The 18,419-nt window shown below is 40.1% G+C and overlaps 1 pseudogene; it reads right to left on the reverse strand.

Annotated features, from left to right (window-relative positions):
* Window positions 1-16,376: 16,376 nt before the first annotated feature.
* On the reverse strand, window positions 16,377-17,491 carry LOC122411370 (protein ALP1-like; annotated as a pseudogene).
* Window positions 17,492-18,419: the final 928 nt, after the last annotated feature.

Here is an 18,419-nt window from a genome sequence, read left to right on the forward strand (position 1 = left end):
TAGTTTCAGTCTCTGAATCTTTGGATAAGAGTTCAATTGAAAGAGTCACAATAAAACTCGCGAATGGTGCGCAATACGATATAGAGCGTGTGAGCGTTAAATTCGAAGTGATCGATAGTGTTTACGTAACTAGGAGACAATTTCCTTTGTGTCTCAGTTACGCTATTTCGTTCCACAAAAGTCAAGGATTGAGTTTAAAATGTGTTGTCATGGATTGCGGGAACACCATATTCAACTGTGGCCAAATTTATGTTGGTTTGTCGCGAGTTACGTCTCTCGATGGCTTACATTTAATAAATTTCGACCCATGTTCGGTTAATGCTAATCGTTTATGTATTGATGAGTACAATAGGTTAAGAAATTTGTATCGACCCGATCTTGGCGACCTAAAAATTCCAGACACTCGGGGACCTAAAACACGCGATGTCATTTGGGTGGTGCCTAAAGGAATGACCGATGTGCAAATACAAGACAGCGAAACATGTCATCGGCAGGAAAATTCTTTTATTACCGGATTTTTGAACTCTGATGGCATATCTTGTTATGCTAATGTTGTCATTCAATGTATTTTTAGCTGTGACCCCATTGTGAAATTGATTCAGAAAGCAAATGATAGTCGACCTCTGTCGATTGCATTGGAGATCAATAAAAGGAAGAATAGTCCCCCATTTGCTTTAAATGAAGTTCGAAGATTCATTGGCGATAAATTCGTTCAACCCATTCAACAAAATGCATCAGATTTCTTTGATGTCAAATTGTGCCATCGATCAAAAACCTTGTACAATGTAAACTTTTAAAAAAAATTCTTTGCAAAGCCTGTGGATATACGACAACTTTGACGGAGGAATTAAAAAAATTTTTAACCATAGATGTGTTTAACTCGAAAACAACTTCAACTCTCCAGGAAGTAATTGATCGAAATTTAGCAGAATGGAAATCAGCTGATATTCCTTGCGATAATTGTTCGGCAATGACAAGGAATGTACGATACTCTTTGAGCTTAGTCTGCAAAGATATTGGTAATCGTATTAGCATTACCGTAGTTAATGAAAAAACGGGTAAAATAACAAAAAAACTGTGCAAAATCAAGGCTGTGCCTAGCTCTAAGATAAAATTATGCGGACATACATTTAAACTTATAAGCGCGATATTTCATCATGGTGAACATGTCACCACAGGCCATTATACCTGCATGGTCCGACATGGCCATTCATCTTGGATGAACATTGATGATGCAATCATTGAAAAGAGAACATGGCCCGTTAATGCCAAAGATTCTTATATATTTTTCTTGTTGAGAGAGTAAATTGAAGATATTGTTCGGAAAATACTAGTACGTTTTATATTTTATTTTTATGCTACGTACAAATATAAGTTCTATATTTTCATTGTATATCGCATAACCACATCGAACTGTGCAGGTTCTCGTTTTTTTACATTTTCAGTTCACTATAACACTTATCAGATATAGTGTCTGGTACAGAGATAAGGAAAAAAGACACCAACCAATTTAGCCTTGAATTGCAAAATCACGTTTCTCGTTGGATGATAAATTGTGCTTAAAGATCACCATCTCACTCATATGATGAAAAAAAACTACAGCTGTGGTAGCTAGGTAAATACGACTTTTAAAACCGCTAATACTCTAGCCACTATCAAGATTCATTTTTGGTTTTCATTGTTTTTTGTAGCATGTCGACTCGAATCTTTTCAACAATTCTAGTCGTTGCTAGTATCAATTTGCAGAGATGGTCCAACTACGCTAGAACAAGCAATGAGTTTACACGCGATGAGATGTGGATTGGGCCTCTTGGGAAAACCACGTTAAAAAAAACGCGCCTGGAACTCTACCCCTGTGGTGGTGCGGAAAAGAGTTCGCAGAATAAAATGTTAACGCTGCTCATGTTTGTATAAGCATAGAATCTCTAAAAATGTACTAAGAAAATAATTCATAGAAATTTGAACTAAAATTCTATAGCCATCAGAACATAAATGAGGAACTTTTGAGAAAAAAGACGTGATATCAAACCATAAACTTCCCCTAGGGAAAAAAAGGTTGGGACAAGTACATTGATGATTCCTTGTTTGCGAATGATTCCACCGTAAAAAAAATTATCTTACAAAAAAACTATTAAAAAAATTATAAAAATACTTATTATTCCACAAATTAATTTAAACCATAAACTTCCCCTAGGAAAAAAAAGGTTGGGACAAGTACATTGATGGTCCCTCGTTTGCTGATAATTCCATCCATAAAAAAAACTTTAAAAATATTTTCTTTTTAAATTGTCAAAAAAATGATTTTATAAAAAAAAATACAGAACAATTCGAAAAAATTTGCACAAATCTTGAAAAAACAGTATCTGTAAAAAAAACTAATCTGTATCTATTTTTTAAAGTGTCAAAAGAATCAAATAACAAGTAAAAAATAAAAAACCGAAAAATCGCGCTTGAAATCATTTTGGAAACCGATGCCTCATTCTTCTTATTTGATTCGAACAGCTAAATCAATTGAAAAAAATTCCATCTATTTTACGTGCAGCATTAAAATTTATTATATCAATTCGAGGCCAAGTATTTTCTAATGAATTGAAAAAAGTTACCACTTGAGTTACATGCAGCACTAAAATTTATGATATCAATCGAAGGACAAGTAATTTATGAGTAACTCCAAATTTCAACATTATGGAATTGTTCTAAGAAGCTTTTAAATCCAAAAAAATCACATGCAAGCTAGTCATTTCTTACTCTATGGTGGCAAAGACTTATAAGAAAATCGATTCTTTTCAGACTTTCAGGAGCTTCTGATATTATTCACAATATTCGACGTCGATTGGATCGATACAAATTATGTTTAAATATGAGTTAAAAGTACTTGTCCGGCCCATCACTATTCATTCAAATAAAAATCAATCATAAAAAAACGAAATTGTACGGCAGAATCCGGTTAAAAATTTATTGACATGCGATTTATTATTAGTTTAATGTTCTTAATAATAGTATAGGTTAGTTATACCGAATGAAATTCGTTCGCTGGATAAAGTGAGAAGTAAAAATTGCCGTCATTCCAATACCAACTGGGGAGTTATTTTTGGAAGCTTGAACATATTTAATGTGCAAAATGTTTTTTATTTATCGATGCACAATAACATCCCTTGTATAGTACAGGACAATTCGTTTCCACTCTTATTCAATTAGTGCAATTAAGGGAATATTACTTGAAGATAACTCTCTAAATTCGCTCTGCATGAATATTTGTGCTCGATCAGTTCTAGAGAAGCCCTGATTTTTATTTGAATAAACAATTTTAATGGAATGTGATGGGCCGGACAAGTACTTTTAACTCATATTTAAACATAATTTGTATCGATCCAATCGACGTCGAATATTGTGAATAATATCAGAAGCTCCTGAAAGTCTGAAAAGAATCGATTTTCTTATAAGTCTTTGCCACCATAGAGTAAGAAATGACTAGCTTGCATGTGATTTTTTTGGATTTAAAAGCTTCTTAGAACAATTCCATAATGTTGAAATTTGGAGTTACTCATAAATTACTTGTCCTTCGATTGATATCATAAATTTTAGTGCTGCATGTAACTCAAGTGGTAACTTTTTTCAATTCATTAGAAAATACTTGGCCTCGAATTGATATAATAAATTTTAATGCTGCACGTAAAATAGATGGAATTTTTTTCAATTGATTTAGCTGTTCGAATCAAATAAGAAGAATGAGGCATCGGTTTCCAAAATGATTTCAAGCGCGATTTTTCGGTTTTTTATTTTTTACTTGTTATTTGATTCTTTTGACACTTTAAAAAATAGATACAGATTAGTTTTTTTTACAGATACTGTTTTTTCAAGATTTGTGCAAATTTTTTCGAATTGTTCTGTATTTTTTTTTATAAAATCATTTTTTTGACAATTTAAAAAGAAAATATTTTTAAAGTTTTTTTTATGGATGGAATTATCAGCAAACGAGGGACCATCAATGTACTTGTCCCAACCTTTTTTTTCCTAGGGGAAGTTTATGGTTTGATATCACATCTTTTTTCTCAAAAGTTCCTTATTTATGTTCAGTTGACTATAGGATTTTAGTTTAAATTTCTATGAATTATTTATGATTTTCGTCTTATAACGTTGGTTTCTACGAAAAAAGACCTAATTTTCGTCCAAATTGTACTGAAAATATTTCGTCACAGGTCTGTCCTTGGACTTTGGCAATTTTTTTCTTCGTACTCTAATATGTTTTGACAATTAGGAACCAAAGAGCACGGTCGAAAGCGGGTTGGAGGCCGGGATATGATTTTCGGTTTATAACGTTGGTTTCCACGAAAAAAGACCTAAATTTCGTCGAAATTGTACTGGAAATATTTCGTCACAGATCTATTCTTGGACTTTGGCGATTTTTCCCCTTGTCTTCTAATATGTTTTGTCCATTGGGAACTCAAGAGCATGTAGCAATGCGTGTTGCGGGCTGAGATATGATTTCCGGCTTATAACGTTAGAAAAAAGAAAGGAAAAGAGGAAAACAGATCAAATTCAAGACACAACAAATCCAACAGAATTGGCCATTTTTAAATGTCGCTTTTGCATTTGGAATCTAGACGTTTTCGTGTCATCCAAACATGCCCCTGATGAAATATATTTCCAAAGTTTGCAAGTGGCCGCTGAGATCCAATTATCTACAGTTTGATAGTTGCAGATAAAAGGCACTCGGAAACATTTATTATGTCAGAACTTAAAGAAGCAAAAAAAACTGAGCGCACTTAATTCAACAGAGCAACGGAAATCAAAGACGATTAAGGTACCTGCATTGGTTGTGGAGGAAAACAATTTCATTTCAGGATAATTTAGAAATAAATTTAGAAAATCAGAAATTTAGCATGGAATTTAGGAAAAGGAAAATTAAGTTAAATAATAAAGATGAAAACTTTTGTGATGAATTTTTGAAATTACATGTTACGTTGGAGTAAAAAATTAAAATGATTGGCACACATGCTGCGACACAAAAATATCAAAATTTGAAGGTATTCGCTCCATACCGCAGTAATACAAACTTCAATACTATTTGAAAAGAAACACTTTAAAACTTGCTGAATCAAGTTCCATTACATATTACCATAATTAAAGATAGGAAGTGATAATTAGCACATATATTTATCCACAGAAATTTTAAAGTTCGCAGCTATCTGCTGCAATTCAATGTATCTGCGCAATGAGTTTCGAAAACAGCAATTTCAAATCATTTTCATTCAATTTCAAATCAAATTTCAAAGCATTAATGAGCAACTGAAGACTTTTCTAATGAATTTTTCACTTCATATTTATGTTGCAGTGAGAGTCAAAAAGTAAAATGAATGGCAAAGTATATAAATTTTATAGTTTGCAGATTTTTGCTGTATTTCAATGGTCCAAATCTATATAGTATTATAGTGAAAAGTTGTTCAAAGTCATGATGTTACATTAAAATGACATAGCGCACATAACATTCAGAAATTCTGTAGGTTTCCATAATGTTGGCAGGCATTATACTCAATCGCATCCAAAACTGAGCAACTGTAGACATATCGTAATGAATGTTTTCACCAATAATTCCACATTTGCAGTTTGCGGAATAGGAATACTCAACATACACGTTATTTCATAAGTATTGTTGTCAAAATTTGTGTTTGCCTACCGCATTCCGAAGATTCAACTTTTCATACTATCAGCAAAAAAACATCCAAAGACTTTTTGGAACAAGTTTCAAAATTTATTACTCGACAGATCAGGTGTAAAAAGTATAACTACACTTATATCAACACCCGAAACTGTTTTGAGAATCTGATATACAAAATGTGCGATTGGTGATCATAGTCGGAAACCTCTTGAATTACGTTACCACAATCAGCATGAAGAAATATTAGAAAATCATAGGACACATATTAGGAAACCAATTAATAATATGTATCCATCCGCTGCAAACCGATGGAGTCAAAACAAGGATCGGATAGAGCAGAGCCAAACTCAATAGGAAGCAAAATATGGGAATATTCAAAAATAATGATGACACAAGAAATAAATTAGAAAACATTTATTCGATTGGAGTTTCTCACATTATATATACTAACAGTTCTGTATGTTCTTGTTTTATTAAATATCAACCATAATATTTCAGATCGCAAAAAGAAAATTTGACGTTATAGGTTGACGAACATTTTTTCTTACAACTTCCAGACCTATTTTTGATAAACTGATTTGCCTTATTTATATTATTTACTAACTATGCGAACGTTTGTTACATTTGTCCCGCACTTCGTAACGTCAAACCCCGGCCGGTTCGTTACCACACAGCTATCAAAGGGAACTCGTATATATGACCTACATTATTACATATGATATGTTATCACGCAACTGATGATATATTTACACTGGACAATATTCCGCGAACTCTGGTTTAATTGAAAGATTATCTCAGTTGACACTTATTTCCAATCGAACGAAATAATGAAATCTTGAAAAGTTTCGTTGACATATGCATCGCGCATTTTTTTATATTTTTTAGCACACACAGATCATAGTCTACATTTACGCGGCCGCTTTTATACCGGTTTAGTATACCACAAGTTTTAACAAAATAAATATTAACCACTTTTCACTAACCATTTTCATTTATTAATTAGAGTCTGCACAACAGCACTTTGGGGATTATAACCTCACCTGTCAAAATGACGTTCAGTATGAAAACAAGTTTCAGGTGGTTTCGGATGTGCGTATCGATGTATTGATATCATATAACCTATTTACAAATGATATAAATGATAAACTTATTTTCAGTCAAACGAATTAAGGAAATCTTAAAAAGTTTCGTCGACATGCATTTCATTTTTATTTTATTCTTTTTTACACACGACAGATCACAGACTACATTTACGCGACTGCTTTTATACCGGTTTAGTTTAGCATTCCACAGGTTTTAGTACTATGCACTTCGTTAGATGACGAAAGTTTTTTTTATTTATCCCACACGCATTCCATAATGTCAAAACTCCGTTTGTTTATACGATGATCGAAAACTGGCACATGGTTTATATATATATATATATAATATAATATTCACGGAGTCTGAGCGCGGTCGGGGTAAGACTCAAAAGTTAGAAGGCCTAAAATGGCGAACAGGCATTCTGTATAACGCATATATAGATATACAGAATGCCTGTTCGCTATTTTAGGCCTTCTAACACTTGAGCCTCACCCGCGGTCGGCCTAGCAGCTGGAGGAGCCGACATCGTTGAGCCAATCAGAATGCGTAGAGGCAACAACTCTACTACCACTAACTACGTCAAAACGCGTATACGTATACGTCGAACTCGTGATGTGTCAGTAACTTTTGCATAATCTTGAGCCCGTGCAAAGTTTTTTCTCAGCAATTACGCCACCGATCGTGTTGATTTTGGGCGCAATCTAAAGAGAATTTCTTAATTAGCTGAAAGTTCGATTTTCAAAGCCTCAGATGACTCATAACTTCGGTAATTCAAACAAATCACTTGCCAATTTTACCCCCACCACGGCGAATCGTTTTATTCAGAGAAAGTATACTCGGCGAGAGCCTCGGGCCAGCAGACGACAGGGCTGTCAATGTACTTGTCCCGAGACTCTACCGAGTCTCTTGATCAACCTTTCGGGAAATTATTTCAACACAATAATCGAGAAAAAAATTCACAAATCAGGAAAAAACATTTATTACAATAAAAATCCAATCATTAAAAGGTAAAAATAATGCTATCAAAAAAAATATCAACACTTCTGACACAACAATTGAGATATAGAAAAATTCTAATGAAACGTGAGAAAAACTTAAATAAGCGTATCAAAAACATGGTAAATGTAACAAAAAAAAAAAAAATTCTCGCTTGAAAACATTTCAAACACCGATCTCACATTATTCTCATCTTATTCTAACAAAGGAACAACTAAATAAGATGAATAGGTTTCATCTAAGTTACGTGCAGCATTAAAATTTATTATATCAATTCGAGGCCAAGTATTTATGGCAATTCAGAATACTAATTCCAACGGAACACATCAGGAACGTAGGAAAAATTTCGTGAATAAAAAACTTTACCATCTAAGTTACGTACAATTGTAAAATTTATGATATCAATGAGTGGACAAGTATTTTATTAGTAATTCGTAATTTCACGTTATGGTTAATATTCTAATTGTATCTCTAGTAATAAGAATACTCGTCCTGCTCTGCAAAATCCAACCCTACGTCCGAGATCTCTCACGTGCAGGGCGGGCAACGTGTGCTTTTGCACACGGCTAACAGGGCTCTGGTCACACACACACACCCACACTCACACACTACACAAACATTCACACGTACACGCCTTTCGACAAACCGGGGACGTGAATGCTCGGGGACCCTATAAACGGGTCCTACCGAAAAGCGAATGTCCGGGGACTCCTATAAACGGAGTCGCCCGAAAGCGAATGAAGGGGATCCCTATAAACGGGCTCTCCCCGTGAATGGAGCCCGGTTTGTCATCACGGGCACTCACACCCACGCACACTCGACAGGGGGGAACACAGAACACACAGGGAGGGGGGTGGGGACCTCAGGGGCCGTGCGTTGTCCCAGCGCGGTTCGTGGAGTCGCGACCACGAGGGACCCGTAGCACGATGGGACAGACAAAAAATGGACATGCACAAACAAAACAAGGACATACCTCAAGTGGTAACCCCTTCTCAGGGGAAATCCACTCCGGGTTCCGATCGGGTGAAAGCCCCGGTGGCCACGGGCAGCGGCACGGATTTTGAGGGCCGCACCTTGTGCACGGCGACGAGGAGGACGACACGGACTAATAATACGGACAAGACGTTACTGAATATACCGAGACGACAAAGGACGGACAGCGTGTCTTGCGGCAGCAGCGCGGCAAGCTACGCCTCTGCCGTAGACAATGCAGCACTGACGACGAGACAAAAAGCCACGACAGCAAACAACAAACGAGACCTTACCGAACTGCTCCGGCTCATACACGAGACGGCGACGAAAATGGCCGAAGCAGCGAACGTACAAAAGAACATGAACATGACAGTCAAAACGGGAATTAAGACAATCTTCGAGACTGTGGACATCGCGCTGCTCACGCAGATGGACACAGCTTCGGGAGAACGTCTCCCAGACAGCAACAACACAGGAACGGCAACGGACAGCAACGAAGAGACGCCACGAACGAAACGAAAACGTTCGCCGACCGGAACAACGCCGGAGTCCTCCCAAAAGAGACCTCCGACAATGGGACCGCCTAAAGACTGGCAGACTGTGACACGGAAAGACAAGACAAAAAAGAAAACAGACGCAACAACCCGAGCTGAAGGGAGCGGCCCGGCCCCCCGGAAAAGGGGAAAGGCTGTTCTCGTCAAACCGGGAACGGACATGACGTACTCGGACATAGTACGGAAGATACGGTCGACGGTGGATCCGAAGAAGAGTCACGTACAGCTGACGACTCTAAGGAAGACCAAAAACGGTTTGTGCTTGCTGAAGCTACAAGCGGACGCAAGCAAACCGGACAAACGCGACGAATTTGAGCGACAAATACAGGACGCAATAGGGGAAGCGGGCAGCGTCAGGGCTCTGACCTCCAAGGTTCAACTGGAGATCATGGACCTGGACTGCGTTGCGACTCCGGATGACGTGACGGACGCTCTGAGACGAGAGACGGGACGAGACGTGGACTTCCGAGTTCACATTTTCGGTCCGAACCGTGCCGAGCAGTACATGGCGGTCTGCGAACTCGATTCGCGGGAAGCCGATGCGCTGCTTCGGCGCGGCCGGATCGGAATTGGCTGGGTGCATTGCCGCGTTCGGAAACGACTGACGGTGACGAAATGTTACAGGTGCCTGGGCTTCGGCCATGTGAAGGCCGAATGCAAAGGCACAGACAGGACGAAATGCTGCCGCAAGTGCGGCGCATCCGGACACCACGCGACGGACTGCAGAAACAAACCAGTCTGTCCACTGTGCTCCGAGGCCGGGCACAAGGACGTAGCGCACCTTGCCGGAACCGGCAGGTGCGCCATGTTCCGAGCCGCGCTGGAGGAGTGCAGGAAGCAGGCCGGAAGACGGACAGAGTAATTCAGGGAAACCTGAACCGAAGCAGGACCGCAGACATGCTCCTACCACAGATAGCAGACGAACACGACGCGGACATCCTGATCCTGTGTGAACCATACAGGAGAAGGACGACTCAGACGTACATTACGAATGAGACAGAGACCACGGCTATCTGGGTAAGAGGTGCCACCCAATCCCGAGTCTCTAACCGCGGTGTCGGGGACGATTACGTCTGGGCTAGAGTTGGCGCTGTCACTTATGTCAGCGCCTACTTGACACCCAACTGCACCGCGGCCGAGTTCGAGAGGAAGTTGGCACTGCTAGAAGACGGTATCAGGGACCTGCCCGGGGATGTCATCGTCGCGGGGGACTTCAACGCAAGGGCGATCGAGTGGGGAATGACCAGGGTACCGAGTACAGACGACCAGGGTTTGGAGACTCCATCCCGGACGTGACGCTGACGTCGGACGATATCCTGTCACGGCTGAGGGGGTGGCGGGTGATCGAGGACTATACAGCCAGCGATCACCAGTACATCACCTTCGAAGTGGCAGGACGGACAGAAACGAGACGAACGAGAGCCCACCAACCCCCGCGGTGGAACCTTGACAGACTGGACGGACGTAAATTTTCTGAGGAGTTGATGGCAGCACCAGCTCCGATGACGAAAATTCCCTCCGAGCTGACTGGCCGGCAAAGGGCGGAGAGACTGACAGACGAGACGGCCAAACTAATAGACGGTTTATGCAACAGCACAATGCCGAAATTACGACAGACACAGAAAAGACGACCACAATACTGGTGGACGGACGAGATCGCCGAATTGCGCAGGATTTGCCTTGCAAATCGGCGACGAATGACGAGGGCTGGGGGCGGACCCGAAAGGGAAAACCTCCAGGCCATATACAAAACAGCACGGAAGACGCTGACGAAAGCAATACGGGACAGCAAGACGCGATGCTGGAGGAAGCTCTGCGAGGAGGTGAACGAGGACCCCTGGGGACCTGGTTACAAGATTGTGACCGGCAAACTAGGGGCCCGAGTTCCACCAGAACTCAATGACGCCGAAACAGCAGGACGGATTGTTGACGGATTGTTTCCGACGCACCCGATACGGACGAACGTGACGGACCACGGTGACGTGCCGGCGCCCCCCGTCTTTGTTGCTGAGGAGCTCACCAGAGCAACGAAGGCGATGAAGACTGGTAAGGCGCCGGGACCAGACGGAGTACCGGCCGAGATCCTCCGGCTCGTGGCTCGCCTACGGCCGGAGATACTTCTCGACCTGTACAACACGTGCTTGACGACAGGAACGTTCAGCGATCGGTGGAAAGAGGCGAGGCTCGTCCTTATCCCGAAAGGTAAGGGCGACCCTAACACGCCCTCGGCCTACCGACCGTTGAGTTTACTTGACACGACTGGTAAACTCTATTAACAATTACTGAGACCGAGACTGACGGACGCGATGCAGGACGGAGGGGGTCTCTCCGACCTGCAGTTCGGTTTCAGGGGGGGTCGATCGACGATTGGAGCAATCCAAAAGGTGGTCGACTCTTTCCTGGAACTGGACAGACACTGCCACGCAGCCCGACCTATCGTGCTGCTGGCGACACTGGACATCAGGAATGCTTTCAACTCGGCCAGGTGGGTGGATATCTTGGAGGCGCTGAAAAGCAACTTCGGGATCCCACCTTACTTGGCTCGGGTTGTGGAGGATCACCTGAAAAACAGACGTATAACGTACGAAACGATCGAAGGACAGGTAACGAGACAGGTCACCGCTGGGGTTGCCCAGGGGTCGATACTGGGACCTGACTTCTGGAATGGCTTATACGACAGCTTGCTTCGGCTGGAGATGCCGCTCGGAGTGATCCTCGTCGCCTACGCTGATGACGTAGCGGCGGTGATTACAGAGCGATCTCCGGAACTAGCACAGTTGAAGTTGAACCAGACCATGAGACGAGTAGGACGTTGAATGACGGACCACGGACTGCAACTCGCAACGGAAAAGACGGAACTGACGCTTCTTACGAGAAGACGTATACAGACGATACTGCCCATGACAGTGGGGACATACGAGACAGAGACCAAGGGGGAAGTCAAGTCCCTTGGGGTAACCCTTGATACGAAGATGACCTTCTGGCCTCACATACAGAAGACGGCCCAGAGGGCGGCAGAGAGGATAGCGTCCTTGAGCCGCCTGATGGCAAATACGACGGGACCGAGACCGGGGAAATGGCGACTGTTAATGGCGACAGCTCACTCGATCCTCCTGTACGGTGCGGAGATCTGGGCAGACTCCCTGAAGACAAAGAAGTACTGCAAGACGATGACGATGGTACAGCGACAAGGAGCGCTGCGAATCGCTTGCTCCTACCGGACAGTCTCTGCACAAGCTGTTCTGGTGGTGGCGGGCGTAATTCCCGTGGATCTCCTTGCGTTTGAGCGTAAGAGGATCTACGGGAGCAGCGCAGACATAGGACGGAAGAACGCGGCAATTGCCGAGCGCGAAAGGACGATAGACACTTGGCAAGGACGGTGGACAAACGGAAACGATGGTAACTGGACGAGACGACTTATACGGGACCTGAGGCCGTGGCTCGGAAGGAAGTTCGGGGACGTGAATTTTTACGTTACCCAGCTCTTGACGGGGCACGGTTACTTCCGACGGTACCTCCACAGAATGAACAGAGTACGGACACCTGACTGTAAGTACTGTGGACATGAACGAGACGACGCGGAACACACGTTTTTCGTGTGTGACCGCTAGACGAGACAGAGACAAGAACTGGAAATAACAGTTGGCAGTATTACCCCGGAGAATATCGTCGGGGTAATGCTGCACGAACCCGAATGATGGCGCTTAGACGCCACCTACACGGAAACGATACTGCGACGTAAGAACGCGGACGGCTGCTTGACGGATGACTGAGTAGACGGAGTGACGCGACGTTACGATAACGGTGGGACAGAACGGACGAACGAACACAGACAGAACCCCCAGTCAGAAGTAATATCAACATAGTCCCTGGCTGGGGGGAAGGACAACAAGGAGGTGGCGGTTTTAGTGGGTAGGCCTGTTTTTTTTTTTTGGGAGTCCCACATACCCATGTAGTCCGTAAGACTACATGGAATCCGTAAAAAGGATTTCCGCAACTCCTTGGTAAAAAAAAAAAAAAATAAGAATACTCGTCCAGCTCAGGTTGTTTTATGGAAATTAGAAGGGAATGAGGAATTATAAAAAATCTCCAAATCTTGCTTTCTAACAATTAGAACGATGCCAACCCACTTTTTTTATAATCAGAACATATAAAACATCAGAACATTATAAAATTGTGTTTGAATGCGAGTTCAGAATACTTTTCCAGCCCAAGCAACGGTAAAGTCAGAAGTTATTTTCCAACAGCAGAAACTTGAATCTCAAAATCTTGCTTTCTAACAATTAGAACGATGCCAACCCATTTTTTTAATAATCAGAACATATAAAAAATCAGAACATATAAAATTGTGTTTGAATGCGAGTTGAGAATACTCTTCCAGCCCAAGCAACGGTGAAGTTAGAAGTTACTTTCCAACAGCAGAAACTTATAAGGAAACCGGAACCTTCATGCCCATGACTTTTTGGTAAAATGGCTTATCCCAAAAAATCACATCAAAAGTAAAGTTATTTGTTACTCTTTGGCAGTAGAGACTTCTAAGAAAACCGATTCTTTTCTGACTTTCAGGACCCCCTGGTATTATTCACAACATTCGACGTCGATTCGACGGTATAAATTATGTTTAAATACATGTTAAGAGTACTTGTCCAGCCCATCACTTTTCATTCAAATTGCTCATTCAAATAAAAATCAAAGAAAAGCAACAACGCTGGAGCTGCGAGCTCGCTTCAGTTAAGACACATAACAGGTGCTCGGTGGCAACGATTGACGGCAACGGATAGAGGCTTCACATTTCGATGCATTGAAATGTCTTTTCCAAGAAAGGATAGTATGCACTAAAAATTGACTTTTCTCAGTGTTCTAGGGAATCCTTGTGGCGTACTTATCTTTTGACATTGATTTTAACGAGTTAGAATTGTGTTAAGAAAATGAAATCGTATCACCGAATCCGCTCGAAAATGTATTAAAATGCGATTTATTATCAGCGCTTTGTTCTCAGCAATAGTACGAGATAGTTCTTATACTGAATGGAATTCGTTCGCTAAAAGGAAGGAGAAGTAAAAATTGTCGTCATTGCAATATTAAATGGGAGATTATACTAGATGTTCAAAAACTTTTATTGTACAAAACATATGATGAACAATAAATTCCCTCGTATATTACAGGAAATCCGTTTCCTTTTCCTTTTAAATTAATGCTATCAAGTTAAAATTACCTGAAAGTAATCTCATTTCTCTTTGAATGCATACTTGTGATCCATAACTGATAGAAAAGCCCTGATTTTTATTTGAATGAGCAATTTGAATGAAAAGTGATGGGCCGGACAAGTACTTTTAACAAAATTGCAGCTTTGAATACGCACTTTTATGAGAGAATGTTTTTAAAAAATTGATACATCTGAATATGGCGTCATGGAAAATTTATGCAAATTTTTAACAAAAATTCAATGTAAAGGATATCACAGTATAACTACTTTCATTTATAAAAATTACAAATTCTTGCACCATTCTACGAGAAAGTGTGTCTAATTTTCATTAATAAATACTTTGATTTCTACATGGTTTGACCTTGTCAAAAATTACTTACATTTTTTTATACATATCATACTTCCATTCATCTGACGTTGAATTTATTGTATATTGTTCATTAGTCATTTCGCGACAACTTTTTTAAATAAAATAAAACATTTAATAAAATTACAGACTGTTTAACAAATTCATCACTTTTCAGCGCCATCTCTTGCCACCGTTAAAACAGGAAGCGTAGCCAGTCTACTGAAAAAAAGATTAGCGCAAAAAGAAGAAGAAGAGAAAGCTCGCGCCAAACGACATAAGGAACGTATAGAGATGGATGAAAAATTCCTTGCAATTCTATCGAAATTTACCGATCAAAAATAACCTGCATAGATAGAAAAGTAGTAGTACAAAAGTCTTTTCCTTCTCCTTTTTAAAAATGACGAACATTTAATAAGTTTCGTTGGACAAAGACTGTTTTGTAGCATTTTAATAACTGCGTAGCAATAATCTTTGCTTTTTTATTTTTATTTCTATAACTATTACTATTAAGTTTCTATAAAAAAATCTAATGTTTTTCATTAAACATTTGTGGTACTAAAGTCATATGAAATGTTATAGATTTTTAAGTTTTGTTGAGAAGCGATTGCTGCACCTTTCCCATGATTTCATATCTTTTATTTATTTTTCATTTTTATCACTATAACCGTGATGACTAATTGTCTTTTAAAAAAAAGCCTATTATTTTTTATGTATCGTTTGTGATATAAAATGTGATATGTTTCTAATCAAAAATAAATAAATATTATGACTGTTAATGAAATATAAATTCACATTGATTTCCTATTGACTCTTCTCTTTGGTAAGTTTCGTGTATATAGAGTGGATGGAAGGTAGCAATAAAGCGGGTGTTTGAATCGAAAAAAGTATTTGCTTCACTAATACAGATAAAAAAATGGTGATAAAAAAAATGTCACTGGCACGTTTTAAATAATTGTATTTTATTCATATCTAGTAATTCTATTACATATCGAATTATAATTAAAAATTGGAATACCAACAATTATCCAGGTACAAATGAACTGTTCAGAAAAGGGCATGGTTCGCCGTTCTCTCGCGTGGGGCCCTCAGTGCACGGTTGGTCTCTCGCCTGAGCTCGGCGGTGCCGTGCTCTCTGCGCGCGCTCCCCTCCTTCGTGCTATACTTGCCGGTAGCTCACCGGCGTTTTTCTAGGCCCTTCTTCCACGGATCTCGGTACGCGACGGATCGATAGTGATCCTCGCACTTCGGACTAATCATCGGCTCGCTTCATAATTTTTTACTCTTCTACCTTCTCTTTCATCGGGAGTGTTGCGCCTTACAACCGTGGCACTCTGGGACAATATTCGGGAAATTATTATTGAATTCCTTCGGCTAATTTCATTACGAAATCTCTCCTTTTCGGTTCGGTACGTTGTGCAAGACACCACGTGCTTCTTAATTAGCTCTACTTCCTAATCTTCAATCATTCGTTTCCTAATTCAATTGAGTGCGTGTTTTAGTCTTGCGATTTACGCCCGTGGAATTAAACCGTTCACTTCAATTGTTTTCCGGCATTATCTAAAGTTCTCCTTCACTATCGGAACCGAACTCGTAACGGCTCTCTTCGAACACCTCTCCGCCATATTGGCCACCTGTGGACTCTTCGAGATACTTCGATTGTGAACTCTTCGATCTGAATAAAACTGTGATATTTTTGACTGATTTTTACACGGAAATCTACAGCTTCGCCTTCATTCTTTTTTCTTTCACCCGGCCATGCAATTATCCACGATTCCATCCTCACAAACCAGGAAATATTCCTTTAAAAAATAACATGAACAGTCTTAGAAGTATTAAACAAATTTTCAAATGAATGAGAATACAAAATTACCAAATTGTAACAAAATTAAATAAACCGATTTACAAAGTTTAACAAATTGTAATTCACCTAAGATTTTCCATAACCATATTTCTTTTATGGATTGCAGAATTTTGCTTCAGTGGGGGAAAAACATCATCATTTCCGCTGTTTTCGTTCGCATTTTCAGGTATCACGGCAACAAATAGCTCATCTTTGCGTAATATGCAAATGTTATGCACTACACAGCAGGCCACAATGTATTCAGCGATCAAATCGACTCTAGTCATTGGCAGACAATTTAATATGCTCCTCATTCGTCTTTTCAATAATCCAATGCATCTTTCAACTGATACTCTAGCTGCTGATTGTCGGTAGTTGAAGTTTTCCTGTTTCCGCGTGAGGTATCCATTATTTCGAAAGGGTGTTAGAAGATGTTGATGCAATTCATATGCAGCATCTCCCACGAGGTAGCTGTTGGATGGAAATCTCTCGTCATCATTCAAGAACTGCGATACTGCTGATAAATGAAAGATTCGTTGATCATGCACAGAGCCAGGATATCCAGTGTAACAACTTGTTATTATGCATCTGTGATCGCATACCAACTAAATGGAAAAAACGTGAATTACATAGCATATAATGAAACAAAATATAAGTAAGATTTGACAGTTTTGTGAAATTAAAAAATGATTACCTGCAACTGGATTGAATGGTATCCTTTTCGGTTAATATAAGATACCGCATCCTCTTTCGGAGCAATGATATGAATATGGGTACCATCGATTGCTCCGATAACTTTTGGGAACCCACTGCTTTCTTCAAATCCTTGCATGATTGCTTGAGCTTGATCTCCTTCAGGCCATTTTATAAATAATGGAGCACGCTTGAATAATGCATGTGTAACTCTTCGTACAGCTCGAATCGCAGTTGCTCTTCCAACGTTGAAACGATCACAGATAGATCTGTACACATCATATTTGGAAAATATTAATGATTCCATTGGTGAAAATGTTTACACACTATCCGATTCATAAAAACTGTTTTTTTCTGTGGAAGAGAAAAATTGATATAATCTTAACCCTTCGAGTGCACACTTCTTGCGTCATCCATATGCTTATGGGGTCATAATGACACCATATGCACTCGAAGGGTTAAAGTAATTCATTACCTGTATGAATCGGGGGTGGCCATCTTCCAAAGAGCTATCATTAGCTGCGTTTTTGATGGAATAGTAGAGCAACCCTTGATTTTTCTTAATAAATCTTGTTCTTTGATTTGATGGAGGTATTGCAATGTAGCCCTTGACATTCTGCAAACAATTGACTTTTTAATTGAAAGTAGTTAACCTGCGATGAAATTAAGATACATTTTGAAAAATACCAACCTGAAATGACTTTTAAACTCCTGATCCGTATAATTAGTAATTACATCCTCATAACCTATTATACGTGTGCATAAATGCCGTTCTCCTCTCTCCAGTGAAGCTTCCCACATGTCGTCCGAACTTGATGAGCTTTCAGATTCATCAATTATTTTTCGTTTCATTAAAACTGTACTCACGAATTCACTCTTATCCATTTTCTTTCTAATACTCCAATTTTTACCCCAATTTGAGATTTTAATTGTCACTTGAAATTTCGCACAAAACAATATGGCCGGACGTTTGCTACCACATGAGCCACATGGGCGTTCCACATACAATTTTCGCCCGTGGCGCCAGCAGCTAGTGGAACGAGATTTCGATCGTCGCGGGCGAGAGC

The sequence above is a fragment of the Venturia canescens genome, chromosome 5 (genome assembly GCF_019457755.1).
Source record: "Venturia canescens isolate UGA chromosome 5, ASM1945775v1, whole genome shotgun sequence".
Lineage (NCBI taxonomy): Eukaryota > Metazoa > Arthropoda > Insecta > Hymenoptera > Ichneumonidae > Venturia > Venturia canescens.